We start from the raw sequence: 17,176 nt of genomic DNA, 5'->3' as shown, positions 1-17,176 counted from the left end.
CTCTTTCTTGTCCAGAATCTGTACTGGTACCTGATTACGCGTCGAAACTGCGTAATTAGACGTTTAACCCGAGCTTTATGGTTTATATTTTTAATTAAATGTCCAAAATTGTCAAATATTTTAATAAAATGCCAAAATCATCATTCTTGAACTTTATTGCACTATTTATGAGAATTTGGTAATTTTTTTGTCGCAGGAAAATTCCTAGGAACCAAAACCAATACTTGTTCGTATTTCGTGCATAACTTTTTTGTCCGAACTCCGATTGAGACAATTCAAATTTTTGGAGAAAGAGGAAAGGATCATCTACAACTTTAGTGTTTTGAGTTTTATGAGATACAGGCTCCAGAAGAGCAGAATTTGCGACGAATAGAGAATAAAAAAATACAACAATTCGGGTCAAGTTGTCGGGTCAAGTTGGTTGGATCCGGGTCCTAGGGCAGCTTCTTTCCTCCATCCTATTTAATTCCCTTTTCTCCCCTGCATAGGGTGTGCCTCCAGCACCCTTCTCTCTCCCTCAAACTCTCCCTCTTCCCTTCTCTTTCTCCCTTACTTTGTTTTCTTTCTTTCTTGTTCTCTCCCTCTTTGTTGCTTTCTTTTCCTTTTATCCTCTTAGCTCCCTGCTCAGTCTTCTTCCTCTTCTTCTCTCCTTCTTCCTTTCTTGCTGTTTCTCTTGTCTTTCTTCTCCTCTCTGCTCTTCCTCTTTCCCTTGGTTCTCCATAGCTTCAGGCCTGCAAACCGTGAGCCATCACAACCACCACAGCAGCTTGCAGCAGACCTCTCCATATAGCAGAATATCAGCAGCAGCCCCTGCACCGCAACCCCTGCACAGCAGCCCCTGCACTGCTGCACACGGCCAGCAACACAGCAGCAGCACAACCCCCTGTTCCAGCAGCTCTCCACTCTCCAGACCAGCAAACACAGCAGTCCCGTGGAGACCCGAAACCACAGCATACCAGCAGCAATCTGCTGCCAACCCGAGGACATCCACAGCAAAACAACAGGCCCCTGCTCTCTCTCTCTTTCTCTCCTTTTATTGTAGTTGAATAATGTTTGTTTTTATTTATTTATTACAGATTATTGAAAAGTTAGAGTTTGGATACTTGCTAAGTAATTTTAATTCTTTCTATTTACTTATCTTGTATTTAATTCAAATTGTTATTCGATTTAATTTGGTAGTTTTATTTATCATTTGTTTAATTTAAATACCGTTTTAATTTAGTTGATCTTTTCAAATTTAAATTTTTTTTGTCGAAACTTGTTTTAGTTTAGGGTCAAGTCATATTAAAGCTTTCATTTTTATTGTGTTCAGTCTAGTTTAGGTTGTTAGGGATAATTTCTGTCTAAGTTCTTGGTTTCCCTTGAAGTTTGGTTTTGATTCAATTTCTTAATTTTGTTAAAGGTTTGATTTTTACTGTTTGTGAGTGTGTTTTATTTTGATTGCATCTCTATTGCGTGTGTAATTCCTTATTTTTAGTTTCCATTTTTAATTAGTGCGTGTGTCGATGTTTCCTTAGGTAGATTAGAGTTTCTATTCTAGCGTGTTTTAATTCCTTATTTGTAGTTTCCCTTTTTAATTAGTGCGTGTCCCAATGTTTCTTTAAGTAAACTAGGATTTCTATTCTTGTTTCTTTTATTTAGTACATGTTGGTTTTAGGGTTTTTAAATTACGTGTTATCTAATTCGGCAAAAGTAAAATTGAACAACTCTTGAAAAACCCGAATATGAACTGAGTTCAGTACCTTTTTAATTTCGATTGGAAGAAAGAAAAATCTAAGATTAAAACGCATTCCCTGAGGAGACGATCTATCCCTTGGGCTTAATATTACACGATAGAACTCCTATACTTGGGATAGCTTTCGAGCTACTCATTTTTCGAGTGAGTCAGTACCTTCTTATAAACTAGTGAATCACTAAGCTCTAATTCACCATAATTGATTATGTGAGAAGGGTCTGTAATGTATTTCCTCAACAAGGAAACATGGAATACATCGGGTATCCTAGAAAACACAAGTGGTAAAGCTAACCTATAGGCAACCGGCCTCACTTCCTCTAGAATCTCGAATGGGCCAATGAATCTAGGGCTAAGCTTACCTTTCCTTCCAAATCTCATAACCCCTTTTAATGGAGCTATTTTCAAAAACACATAAGCGCCAATATCAAACTTTAATTTCCTACGGTGGTTATCGACATAACTCTTCTGTTGGCTCTGAGCTGCACTGGTTCTATCTCTGATGAGTTGAACCTTATCATACGCTTGTTGTACTAACTCTGGCCCCACAACCCGTCGCTCACCCATCTCATCCTAATATAAAGGAGAACAACATCTCCTGTAGAGACCCGAACCATCAAATAAGCAAGGTTCATCGACGAAGGTCACCTTTGTCGATAAGGTCCCTATAGTTCCTCGTCGATGAAATTCAGAGCCTCGTCAACGAGGAATACCAAGGGGTTTTGGATGGTTCTCGAGAAATCTTCGTCGATGAAATTCAGAGCCTCATTGACAAGGATGTCGACAGCCTCATTGACGAAGCCATGGCCTCATCGACGAAGTTGACTCAGTCAACGGCGCCTTAAAGCTTCTTTTGGGGTTGCTTTGTGGTTCAGAAAACATAAAATATTTCCCTCTCTCTCTCTCTCTCTACCACCAAGCTCTCTCTTTCTCTCTCAAAGATTCTTCGCCGTTCGTCGTCCATTTCCGAAAACAAAGAGTACTACGTGGATCAGAAGAGAAAACTCTACAATTTTAGCAGATCAGATCGTCATTACAGAGATTTTTGGGTTTTCCCAAAAATCAAGGTAGGGATCTGATCTTAGTTTTGATTGGATATTCGGATAGTAGTAGAAAATATAGTAAGATTACATTCTATGGTTTTAGGTTGTCGGGAATCCAAGTTGTCGGTTTGGATCGTTATCGTACGAAGTTTCGTTTCGAGTTTAAGGTAAGGAGAATTTGATTACAACAGCATTTTTGGAAAACTAAACCTCTAAAAATCTAGATTATGTTATTATGTATGATTTAACTGGTTCTTTGCTAAATTCTATCGAGTAAAAATGTTAGTTTTATGATTTTTTGGTTTTTGGTAAAAACGAGGATTTCGACGTATGATCTCCAAACTTTACAAAAGTCATTTATTTGTATTTATACTATAGTAAGAGATGCTCGAATCCTTTTCTTATTCACTTAAATGATGTTTATTGGATTTCTATCATTTAGCGGGTTTTGGGATTTAAAATTGTGTGATATATGTTGAAATGGAAATGTATGAATTTTCTATACTATTGATATAGATTATGGGAACGGAGTTCCAATTTTTTATACTTAATATGTTGAAATGGAAATGGATGAATTTTCCATACTATTGATATAGATTATGGGAATGGAGTTCCAATTTGTTATACTGAATATGTTGAAATGGAAATGTATGAATTTTCTATACTATTGATATAGATATGGGAACGAAGTTCCAATTTGTTATACTGAGAATGTGATAAATGGAGGCCAGTGAAACATCGAGCTGAATCTGTAAGAAAAAAGAGATAAATTGAGTGGAAAGGCACCAGTTTGAACCCAATGTGATGATTTGAATTTGTGAGAATACTAAAATTGCACAGGTTACTATTTTTCTATAAATTGTATATATGATACTGGAACCACAGCTTGTGACTAAAAGGAGCTGAAAGATACTCCAGTCATAGGGGTTGAAAGATACTCATGTTCGGGGTTGAAATAAACTCCTAGGGCTAGGTACCGATGCTGGCAGTGCAACCATATATGAGAAAATTAGTATGGGTATATTAGATGGTCGACCTGGAGGAGTTAGTAAGCTGCTAGTAAAAATAAACCAGGGGGCGGTCGGATCATAAAAGATGCTCGGCTTTGTCTGAACGAACAAGACACTATCAGAGGCAATCAGTGCACAATCCGTGCCACGAGGTAAACAGGCAAATTGTCATATCAAGCTAGTGGTGTTCTAATAATCATATGCATGATTTAAATATTTGATGTGTAGATAAATGTTATATGGTACAGTATTATAAACAAATGTTTCAAATGTATGAGTTTGTATGAAAATGTGCATAAATGCAGTCACACACTGTTGTAACACTTTCTTCCTTACTGAGAGGTGTATCACCCTATCATACAACCTTCGTTTTCAAGTCCATCAATATGTCGGTCCTAGTAGCTAAAGGGACTAGGGAGATCAAATTTTTGGTTTAGCTTACATAAGCATATGAATTCTATATTAGACCTAGATGAAGCGTTTTTCTGGAGGATTGTAATAACATAATTTATGATATGTTAGGTTTTATGTAATTGTGGATGTAATAGTAAACTCTGGTATAAGACTAATAGAAATCCCTGTGGATGTTTATGTTTTTCCTCAACATTTACATCAAATTTATGTATGATTCATACTCGTATATCCCTGGTTAGGGCGGGTTGTCTATGTATCTTGAACAGGTACAGGTATTATGTTTGAGTGAGTGACACCTGGGTCCGTATAAAGGGTCTGGTTGTTACAGTTGGTATCAGAGCCCAAAGCCAATCGGAAGTATGATTTGTTTCATGCTGCCTAGTTAGGGATATGTTCAGGGCTTAGGAGTTACTAGTTCTGTAGTCTAGAATATGCTAGAGTATAGGACAAGGATAAGACCTTGATTTGTGCTTTGTATACCTAGAGACGTAAATCCATTGATAGACTTCTGTGTTTTTCTGGATCAATCGAAAGGTTCAAAAAAATCATGACAATCCATTGATGGTTTAGTTTCCAAGTAGAAGAGTGGAACTTGAGCTAGAATGAGGGTGTCAAATTTGTGAAGTACGTCAATGTTAAGGATATGAACTTAGAGAATTGACCTTATATTGTGATAGTAGTAGTTGATGGGTAGGCTATTACATTTCTAATGGATTCTTGTAATTGTTTTCAGGATGGAATCCAGGGATATCACCACCAACGTGGGTGGCAGTAGTAGTGAGGGTGCCGGCCTCGAGGCTGGTAACGACTCTACTAGTGTATTGCGTGACTTCACACAGCAGCTTATGGTTGAGGTAGTGCGGACGAATAGGGGGCAGGATCGTCCTACGAATGAGGTGGGTTGCTCCATTAAGCAGTTCAACAAATTGAAACCCTCAAATTTTATGGGTAGTACAGATCCAGTTCATGCTGAGAATTGGATCTAGGAGATTGAGAAGATCCTTGATGTGTTGAATTGCACTGAGAGGCATAAAGTCACCTTTGCCACGTTTAAGTTGGCAGGGGAGGCTGAGAGGTGGTGGGTGTCTATAAAGCAAATGGAAAAGCATCGAACGATACCAATAGAGTTGACGTGGGCCCAATTCAAAGGGCTTTTCTTTGAACATTATTTTTCGGCCACAATTAGGAACGCGAAAATGGTGGAATTCATGAATCTGACGCAGAGATCGTTAACAGTGCAGCGGTACGCTGCCAAATTTCAGGAGCTATCTTGATTTGCTCCATTTGTGATTCTTGATGAACCGAAGAAGGCCTGGAAGTTTCAAAGGGGTATGAGGAGCGAGATCTGTAAGCAGACGACGATCTTGTAGTTGCAGGACTTTGCTACATTGGTTGATAAAGCCACGGTAGCAGAGGAGTGTTTGCTAGAGAATGCAGAGGTTCAAGTTACGAAGAAGAGGCGAGCGCCTCCTAATTCTTCGTATGGGGTAGAACAGGGTAAGTGGAAGAAGAACAGTGGTGGTATGTCTCAGAATGCCGCGCGTGTTCCACGTTGCTCTTTATGTGGTAAGATATACCATGGGTAGTGTTGGTTGTCTACGGGAGCCTATATGCGGTGTGGTAGACAAGGACATCAGATGAGAGACTATCAGATGCAAGGGAATAGTGGAGCTTTGCAGCAGCAATATGGAAGGAATGCTCCGACACAGCGTGGCGGTCAGTAGGGGGTACGGCCCAGGCTAGGGTGTATTCTCTTACTCTTGGTGGCACTGAGAACATTGGTGATGTAGTCACAGGTATCATTTACATGCTTTCTTATAAAGTTGTAGTATCATTCGACTCTGGGGCAATGCATTCTTTTATTTCCCGAGGTTTTGTTAAATTGTGTGGATTAGAAGTGCAATTGTTAGATTATGAACTGGTAATGGCTATACCATCTAGATCTATGGTCGTGTGTAACAAGGTAGTTCAGGACTTCCCAATTGAAATACAAGGGAAGATACTACTAGTTGATCTTGTGGTATACGACATGTATAACTTTGATATCATCCTAGAGATGGATTGGTTGTTTGCCAATTATGCTAGTATTGATTGCCACACGAGGGAGGTGTTGTTCAAACAACCAAAAAAGTAGGAATTTTAGTTCCTTAAATCGTGTGTGCATTCTACACCACTAATCCTTTCTCCTATGCAAACTGGGAGGCTACTTCTTAGGGGGTGCCAAGGGTATCTAGCATTTGTGAAAGATATGCCAATAGAAGAACGGGAATTGGAAATGATTACTATGGTATGCGAATTCCCTGACGTGTTTCCAGAGGGTTTACCAGGATTACCTCTGGACCGTGAGGTGGAGTATGCTATTTAATTAGCTCCAGGTACGGCGCTGATATTGAAAGATCCGTATCATATGGCTCCAGCTGAGCTAAGAGAGTTAAAGGAACAGCTTCAAGAGCTGCTTGACAAGGGGTACATTTAACCTAGTGTTTCTCCTTGGGAAGCACCGGTGTTATTTGTGAAAAAGAAGGATGGGTCGATGAGGTTGTGCATCGACTATCGAGAACTGAATAAAGTAACAATAAAGAATAGATACCGACTACCCAGGATTGATGATTTATTTGATCAACTTTAGGGCACGTAGGTCTTCTCCAAGATTGACCTATGATCTGGGTATCACCAGTTGAAGGTGAAAGTGGAGGAAGTCTCAAAAACTACAGTTCGAACTCGGTATGGCCATTTTGAATTTATGGTTATGACTTTTGGTTTGACTAATGCACCTGCAGCTTTTATGGATCTAATGAACAGGGTCTTTCACGAATATCTAGACCGATTCATTGTAGTATTTATCGATGATATCCTACTGTATTCTAGGAGTGCTACAAAGCATGAAATTCATTTGAGATTGGTATTGCAAATGCTTAGGGATAAAAGGTTGTATGCTAACCTAAAGAAGTGCGAGTTCTGGCTAGAACAGATTGCCTTTATGGGGCATGTGGTGTCTAAGGAAGGTGTATCGGTGGACCCAAGTAAGATAGAGGCAGTAGTGGACTAGGTGAGACTGAAGAATGTTCAGGAGATCTAAAGTTTTCTGGGTCTTGCAGGTTATTACCGACAGTTTGTGGAAGGGTTCTCCAGTTTAGCAGGTCCTTTGACAAAACTTACGTGGAAGAAAGTGAGATATGATTGGACGGATGTGTGTGAGCTGAGTTTCCAGGAGCTGAAACGGCGACTAATCACTGCATCAGTTCTGACTCTTCCATCCAATGATGGTAGTTTTGTTATATATAGTGATGCTTCGAAAAAGGGTCTTGGCTATCTTCTAATGCAATATGGCAAGGTAGTTGCTTACGTTTCTCGTCAACTCAAAGAATACGAGAAGAACTACCTAATGCATGATTTAGAATTAGCAGCGGTAGTGTTTGCACTGAAAATTTGGAGGCACTACTTATACGGTGAAAGGTGTGAGATCTTTACCGACCATAAAAGTCTTAAATACTTCTTCACCCAGAAGGAGCTTGACTCACTCGAAAAATGAGCAGCTCGAAAGCTATCCCAAGTATAGGAGTTCTATCGTGTAATATTAAGCCCAAGGGCTAGATCGTCTCCTCAGGGAATGCGTTTTAATATCAGATTTTACTTTCTTCCAATCGAAATTAAAAAGGTACTGAACTTGGTTCAGATTCGGGTTTTTCAAGATGGTTCAATTTTTCTTTTGATGAATTAAATGACACATAATTTAAAACCCTAAACTAACATGCACTAAATAAAAGAAAGCAAGAATAGAAACCCTAACCTACTTAAGGAAACAATGAAACATGCATTAATTAAAAAAATGGCAACTTCAAATAAGGAAATAGAATATGCAATGGAAAGTCAATTAAATATGTACACGCGCGCAATAAAAATTGGACCTTTAACACAAACGCAGAACTCGAATTAAAATTAGACTATTAATGATTTAACCGATAACAGAATACGATAAATAAAAACATGAACTCTAATAAAAACCGAACCTAAATTAAACCGAACTTCAATCAAAAATCAAATTTTACGAAAGAAAGGCACTAAATTACTTTCTAAAATAAAGACAATTTTTTTTTTCCTTTTTGTATTTTATTCAAGAAATCAAACTTAACATACTCAAACATAAAAAAAAACCAACAAAAAAATAACTTTAATGGAAACATAATACTCAATAAAACAAAGAATTTAAATTCCCTAAACAATAACAATTTGACTTAAACTTTACTTGGAATAAAAAAAAACAAAGGAGAATGGAAGAAATAAGAACAACCAAACAAATAATAAACTAAAATAAAATAGAGGGAGAGAGAGGAAAAACAGAGCATGGCTGCCATGGAGATGCTTCGGGTGTGTGGAGGTTGCAGCAGCAAATCATGGAGCTGGGGCTGTTGCTGCTGTGCTGAAAGGCTTCTCGGTGGCTGTAGGTTCTCGGGTTGGCAGTGATGAAGGCTGCTGCTGTGTTCGTATGAAATTCCTGCAGCAGTTGGTGGTGCTGGCCTCGGATGATGATGGACTAGCAGGGGACAGCAGGGAAGGCTCTCGGGTTTGCTATGGAAGAGGGAGGTTTAGCAGGAAAACAGAGGAGGAAGAAGATGGGAAAGGAGAAGAAGAAGAAGGAAAAGAAGAAGAGAAATAATGGAAGATAGAAAGGCTAAAAGAAAATACCAAAAGAGAAGACAAAAACAGCAAAGAAAAGTAAGGTGAAGAGAAGAAGAAGAAGAAGAAGAAGAAGAAGAAGGAGAAGAAGAGGGGAGAAGAGGAGAGCCCTCCGGGCTGCCTTTTAAAAGAAGGAGGAGGAAGAGAAGATTTAAAGGGGATGGGGAAAAACCCTATGACCCGAATTACCCAACCCGACCCGTTTGCAACGGGTTGACCCGGCAACTTGATTTTTTCATTTTTTTAATTCTCTGTTCGTTGCAAATTCTGCTCTTCTGGAGCCCGTATCTCACAAAACTCAAAACACGAAAGTTGTAGATAATCCTTTCCTCTTTCTCCAAAAATTTGAATAGTCTCGATCGGAGCTCGGACGGAAAAGTTATACACGAAATACGAATAAGTGTCGGTTTTGATTCCCGGGAATTTTTCCTGCGACAAAAAATTACCAAAACTTCATAAATAATGCAATAAAGTTCAAGAATAATAATTTTGGCACTTTGTTAAAATATTGAACAAATTTGGACATTTAATTAAAAATATAAACCGTAAAGCCCGGGTTAAACGCCCAATTACGCAGTTTTGACGCGTAATCACACGCCCCAACTAACGTTTTGCTAGTCTCTAGCAAATGACGTGAATGAATCTTAGGGTGGTGTCTAGAACTATATACTCCGGTGATCATGAAATCAATGCACATGAGACATAATTATACCACTTCACATACAAGAACATAACTGAATTTCACACAAGCTCGTTCATATTCAATGCACACGACTCCAAAGCACGTCACTCATGCAAGTTTCATCGTTTATATGTGATTTGAGAGTAGTGTACTCACATAAAGTTAATCAGTGGCACATTCAGAGTTAATGCAATCATATAAGTTCGAGTATAAACAGGTAAACTCTCGAGGTGTGTGTGATATGTGTGACTCAGTACACCTAGGATGCCAGTGGACACCTACAGAACGGTCGCTTTGACTCGGCCTAACTGGTATACCCTAAAAAACACTCAAAAGGAATGGGTTCACTCATCATATGTGAGGAGGAGTGTCGCGATCAAACATCCCACATATTAAAAAGGAACAAACGCTAGGTATATGGAGTGAGCTAGTCTTGAAAGGATCTAGCCTATCTATGAGGTGTCGGGTCCTTCACCCTAGCATCTTCTCACCTACTCGCCATATCCAACTGAGACCACCCTAGATCAACTCATTCACAAACTTGTCGTGAATACATCTGAGGCATTAACCGGTTGAAGCATCTTCATACATGGAAAATATGTGTCGTCCTTGACTTTTTATGATATGTATTTGGGCCGGCATTGACATTTCATTTCATGCGCATGTGTATTGCTTATTCTTTTTTTTTTTTTTTTTTTTTCTGCTCATTCTTCATTTTCTGTCTTTTCTTGATCAATAAGGACAATATAACACTTCTTTTCTAATCTTCATACCATCAATGGGAATTGAGCTCGAATAGGGGTCCATGAACTAAGTCTATCTCTAGGGATGGCTCAGCCTTCACATCTTGAGTAGGCTATAAGACCTAGGTTTCTATCTCCCCACTAGGTGTCACCTCTAAGCTAGCAAATCAAAACATAGACTAGTGTACAAAGAATCATCCAAAAAAAGAGAATTGAGTTCTGTGAACTCTGATTTGATATTAACGCTCAAAAGGACGATAAATAGCTCAAGGATATCTCACAATGTGTGATAGTCGCCACGGGTGTTCTCTCAGTGCTCACAAGAAACCCTAAGTGCAATGAATCACGTGAATGTGCTTATTCAGCCTCGTGAGATGCCGTGTAAATACAGGGAATTATATAGTTAAATTAACACGAATGTACTACCAATCGATTCTTCATGGAATCATAAGATCATATAAAGAGAAAACTACGCATGATTGACTCAAGTGTGTCATTCTTAAGTTATACGCAAGTATGTGAAAGGTATGAGTCAGTGTTAAGCATGGCATAATGCAATGTAATTCCTCAGTGCTCCTCCTTTCTTTCTCTCTCTTTTTGATTTTTTTGATTTTTTTGAAATTTTTTTTTTAAAACCCAGTACGTGTACGTGCACAGTGTCACATGCGAATGCTCATCCCCCCCAACTAAAGTGAAACATTGTCCTCAATGTGAAAGCATAGGGGAAAAAGAAAATAATGTGCACGGGAAAAGTAAGGCGTACCTGAGTGGCAAAATAATGGAAAACAAAGATCGAACTACGAGAAAATAGACCTGAAAACTAACTAAAAATAAAATAAGATAAAATAAAAGGAAAAGAAGGAAAAGAAAAACATCACAATTGTCTTGGCGGAGGCTCTGGAGGAATTTCGTCTGGTGGCCGCAGATCTATAAAGTGCACCGACAGTTCTCCAAATTTAAGCCACCACAATCGATCAGTCCTCCTACCTGCACGAAAATCAACTTCAAATGAATTAATGCGTGTCAAAATACCAAACAATTTGTGTGCAGGTCGACCCTCTTTTGTTGACAAGAATGGGTCTTTATTTAACATTGTGTCCAAGAAATGTGCTTCTTTAAGAATTAACGGTTGAGAGAAAGTGATCGGAATAATTACCTGCAGTTCTTCAGAAGCATTAACATTAAAGGTTTTACCTGGTTCTTTGAAAATTATATGCTCACCAGACTGGTCACCCTCTTTATTGGGTGTACATATCATCATACCACTACAAGAGTCTGCCTCCACATTAGGCTCCTTAACATCTAATTCAGGTGGGAGTGACGGTTTCATGATTTCTGAGTTCGGAGTATTAGGTACCACAGGTTGGTACTCCGTATGAGTATCAGTCTCCTCATCAACTAAATGCTCCGCTTCTAGCCCCGTTTTCTCTGATTTTTCTTTGACCTCTTCTGGTTCAGCCATGACTTCTAGTGCTGGGACAACTGGTTGTTCGACGATGAGCATCTCAGGTTGGGGAAATTCTTTTTCGCTTCTTAAAGTGATGGCGGCCTCTGCTGCCTCAAAGAGATCATCGTGCATTTGTTGTTGTGGTTGCTGGTACTCTTGAGGACTAGGCTGAGGTTCTGCGAGCAATTCTTCATTTTCTAAGATATCCAGCTGCGTGCCTGTCGCATTAATGGTGTCCCGCAATTCATTATTATGATCGACTTGAGTTTGCATGAATTGTTGGAGCATGTTCGCCATCTGTGTTATGCTATCCTCAAAAAGGTCTGACGACGTACAGCTCAGAGGGATCTGTTGTGGCTGATATTGAGGCGGAGGAATATCCGGGCAGTTTGGTGGTTCATATGCATCACCACCACTAATTGTGCTGATAGGATGTGCAGTCATGGGTGCCTGAGTGTATCGTGTGTTGCACTGTGGGACATTGTCAGCTAAGTAATCAAAGAATGATAATACCTGATCTGGATCCTCGCTGACGGGCTCTCCATTAGACATAGTCTGAACAAAACACTTGCAATCAGGGGTAAGAGCAGTATAAAAACAGTCAACTAACCTCCATGAGTCGAACCCATGATGTGGACAAGTGCTTAGTAGATCCTTGAATCGCTCCCAGCAAGCCTTAAATGTCTCGTCCTCCTGCTGCACATAATTAAGAATCTGTTCCTGCAAAAATTGAGTTTTCTGTGAGGAACAAAACGCATGCAAAAATTCACGCTTCATATCAGTCCAATTAATGATAGAGTGCGGTCTCAAGGAATGAAACCAAATCAGTGCCCTATCCTGCAAAGTAGCAAGAAATAAATTCAGTCTAGTAGATTCGTCAGCTCTAGCATGAGAGAAAAACATGTTGCAGGTTAACTCAAAATCTGTTAGGTACTAATAAGGGCACTCTGATTCCATCCCATAAAACTCGGGTAGCAACGACGTCCTCCCGCGCTGCATCATGAAATTAAGCTCGTCATAAGGCAAAACAGTGGAAGAGGATGCAGTGGCATATTCAAGCTGCAAAAAATCCATTATCGTGCACGGTGCAGGTGCAGCCATGTTTCAAAACTCAAAATTTTTTCTGTTTTTGTTTTCTATTTTTTTTTTTTCGTAAAACTAACAAAAATGATGGGAAAAACGCAAATTTGAGATTAAGAACATCATTCCCCCGCAACGGCGCCAAAAACTTGACTCACTCGAAAAATGAGCAGCTCGAAAGCTATCCCAAGTATAGGAGTTCTATCGTGTAATATTAAGCCCAAGGGCTAGATCGTCTCCTCAGGGAATGCGTTTTAATCTCAGATTTTACTTTCTTCCAATCGAAATTAAAAAGGTACTGAACTTGGTTCAGATTTGGGTTTTTCAAGATGGTTCAGTTTTTCTTTTGATGAATTAAATGACACATAATTTAAAACCTTAAACTAACATGCACTAAATAAAAGAAAGCAAGAATAGAAACCCTAACCTACTTAAGCAAACAATGAAACATGCATTAATTAAAAAAATGGCAACTTCAAATAAGGAAATAGAATATGCAATGGAAAGTCAATTAAATATGTACACGCGCGCAATAAAAATTGGACCTTTAACACAAACGCAGAACTCGAATTAAAATTAGACTATTAATGATTTAACCGATAACAGAATACGATAAATAAAAACATGAACTCTAATAAAAACCGAACCTAAATTAAACCGAACTTCAATCAAAAATCAAATTTTACGAAAGAAAGGCACTAAATTACTTTCTAAAATAAAGACAATTTTTTTTTTTTCCTTTTTGTATTTTATTCAAGAAATCAAACTTAACATACTCAAACATAAAAAAAAACCAACAAAAAAATAACTTTAATGGAAACATAATACTCAATAAAACAAAGAATTTAAATTCCCTAAACAATAACAATTTGACTTAAACTTTACTTGGAATAAAAAAAACAAAGGAGAATGGAAGAAATAAGAACAACCAAACAAATAATAAACTAAAATAAAATAGAGGGAGAGAGAGGAAAAACAGAGCATGGCTGCCATGGAGATGCTTCGGGTGTGTGGAGGTTGCAGCAGCAAATCATGGAGCTGGGGCTGTTGCTGCTGTGCTGAAAGGCTTCTCGGTGGCTGTAGGTTCTCGGGTTGGCAGTGATGAAGGCTGCTGCTGTGTTCGTGTGAAATTCCTGCAGCAGTTGGTGGTGCTGGCCTCGGATGATGATGGACTAGCAGGGGACAGCAGGGAAGGCTCTCGGGTTTGCTATGGAAGAGGGAGTTTTAGCAGGAAAATAGAGGAGGAAGAAGATGGGAAAGGAGAAGAAGAAGAAGGAAAAGAAGAAGAGAAATAATGGAAGATAGAAAGGCTAAAAGAAAATACCAAAAGAGAAGACATAAACAGCAAAGAAAAGTAAGGTGAAGAGAAGAAGAAGAAGAAGAAGAAGAAGAAGAAGGAGAAGAAGAGGGGAGAAGAGGAGAGCCCTCCGGGCTGCCTTTTAAAAGAAGGAGGAGGAAGAGAAGATTTAAAGGGGATGGGGAAAAACCCTATGACCCGAATTACCCAACCCGACCCGTTTGCAACGGGTTGACCCGGCAACTTGATTTTTTCATTTTTTTAATTCTCTGTTCGTTGCAAATTCTGCTCTTCTGGAGCCCGTATCTCACAAAACTCAAAACACGAAAGTTGTAGATAATCCTTTCCTCTTTCTCCAAAAATTTGAATAGTCTCGATCGGAGCTCGGACGGAAAAGTTATACATGAAATACGAACAAGTGTCGGTTTTGATTCCCGGGAATTTTTCCTGCGACAAAAAATTACCAAAACTTCATAAATAATGCAATAAAGTTCAAGAATAATAATTTTGGCACTTTGTTAAAATATTGAACAAATTTGGACATTTAATTAAAAATATAAACCGTAAAGCCCGGGTTAAACGCCCAATTACGCAGTTTTGACGCGTAATCAGAGCTCAACATGAGACAGCGTAGATGGCTTGAGTTGATTAAAGACTACGATTGTGTTATTAGCTATCACCTAAGAAAGGCTAACGTTGTAGCTGATGCCCTAAGTCGGAAATCAGTTGATACGACAGTTTCAGTAGTTCAAGTTCAGCATCAGATCTATAAGGACCTTGAGAGATTGAGTTTGAAGGTGGTGGAAGGAAATCATTAGGCTATTTTTGTCAGCTTGGTGGTATAGCCGAATTTGCAAGAGAGGATCTGTGTGGTGCAGAAAGGGGATCCCGAGTGGGTTGAGATTATGGAAGGAGTTTAGAAGGGGTTAAAGCTAGATTTCAGTATCACTAGTGATGGGGTATTGAGATTTTACGGCAGGATTTGTGTACCGAATGATGTCAGGATTAGACGGGTTATTCTAGAGGAGGCACATCATTCACTTTACACTATACATCCTAGTAGTACAAAAATGTATCGGGATTTGAGGGAATCTTTCTGTTGGTCCAACATGAAAAGAGAGATCGCCCGTTTTGTAGAGCAGTGCCTGACATGTCAGTGGATCAAAGCGGAACATCAAAGGCTGGCAGGACCACTTCAGCTACTTGATATCCCCAAGTGGAAGTGGGAACACGTCTCGATGGATTTTGTAACGGGTTTACCTGCAGCAGTGCATAGGCAGAATGCCATATGGGTTATAGTATAACGATTGACAAAGACTACACATTTCATTCCAATTAGAGTCAGCTACTCTCTGAATAGGCTGGTAGAACTTTATGTGCAGGAGGTGGTACAACTCCATGGTGTCCCTATTTCTATTGTTTTAGATCGGGATCTGCATTTTACATCTCATTTTTAGAAGAGTTTATAGGATGCCTTGGGATCACGATTGACATTCAGTACGTCTTTTCACCCGTAGATAGGTGGACAGCTAGAGAGGACTATTTAGACGTTAGAGGATATGTTGTGGGCTTGTGTACTAGATTTTGGTGATAGTTGGAGACGATATCTACCGCTTGTTAAATTTGTATATAACAATAGTTACCAGGTAAGCATAGAGATGGCACCTTATAAGGCTTTGTATGGTTGTCGGTGTTAATCACCGTTGTACTGGGATCAAGTAGGTAAACGGCAGATACTAGGTCCAAAATTAATTCAGCAGATAACTACAAAGGTCGCATTGATCGGGGAAAGAATTAAAGCAGCTCAAAGTCAATAGAAGAGTTAAGCTAATACTCATCTACGAGAGTTGGAATTTGAGGTATGAGATATGGTCTTTGTGAATATTGCTCCAATGAAAGGGGTGATGAGGTTCAGAAAGAAAGGAAAGTTAAGTCCTTGGTATATCAGGCCTTTTGAAATCTTGAAAAGGATAGGTTCGGTTGCTTGTCGAGTGGCTTTACCTCCAGCACTATCTAGAGTTCATGACGTGTTTCACATTTCGATGTTGAGAAAGTACGTGCTTGATCCTTCACACGTGCTGAGTTATGAACCTCTAGAGATCAGTGATACTTTATCTTATGAGGAAGTACTAGTATAGGTACTAGATCGGAAGGTCTAGCAGTTACGGACTAAGGAAATACCGTCGGTAAAGGTATTATGGTAGAACCATGCAGTGGAAGAAGTTTCATGGGAATTAGAAACTAAGATACATCAGAAGTGTGCTCAGTTATTCAGCGATGTCTAGCTTAGTGAGATGAGTGGAAATGTATATTTGTTTGGTATATTGTACGCTCTCAAAGCGTTATGTTATTACTATGGTATTCCTCTGCCATATGTGAAGGTATAGAATGAAATTGGGCAATATTTTGTGATGGATTGTACTTAGTAAGAGTTTATAAATTCTGAGGATAAAATTCTTATAAGGAGGGGAGATTTTAGAGACCTAAACCTTCAAATAAGCAGGGTTCGTAGATGAAGGTCGCCTTCGTCGATGAGGTCCCTATAGTTCCTCGTTGACAAAATTCAGAGCCTCGTTGACAAGGGAATACTGAGGGGTTTTGAGAGGTTCTCGGGAAATCCTCGTTGACGAAATTCAAAGCCTTGTCGACGAGGATGTCGACAGCCTCATCGACGAAGTTGACTCAGTCAACGGTGCCTTAAAGCTTCTTTTGATGTTGCTTTGGGGTTAAGAAAACATAAAATCTCTCTCTTTTTCTCTCTTTCTCTTTACCACCGAGCTTTCTCTCTCTCTCTCTCTCTTTAGGATTCTTCGTCGTTCGTCGTCCGTTTCTAAAAATGGAGAGTATTGCATGGATCAAAAAAGAAAACTTTACAATTTTAGTAGATCAGATTGTCATTTTAGAGATTTTTGGGTTTTCCCAAAAATTGAGGTAGGGATCTGATCTTAGTTTTGATTGGATATTTGGTTAGTAGTAGAAAATATAGTAAGATTACGTTTTGTGGTTTTAGGTTGTCGGGAATCCAAGTTGTCGGTTTGGATTGTTATCTTA

This window comes from Malania oleifera, chromosome 4 (assembly GCF_029873635.1).
Source record: "Malania oleifera isolate guangnan ecotype guangnan chromosome 4, ASM2987363v1, whole genome shotgun sequence".
Classification (NCBI taxonomy): domain Eukaryota; kingdom Viridiplantae; phylum Streptophyta; class Magnoliopsida; order Santalales; family Ximeniaceae; genus Malania; species Malania oleifera.
This window is presented reverse-complemented; position numbering follows the sequence as displayed.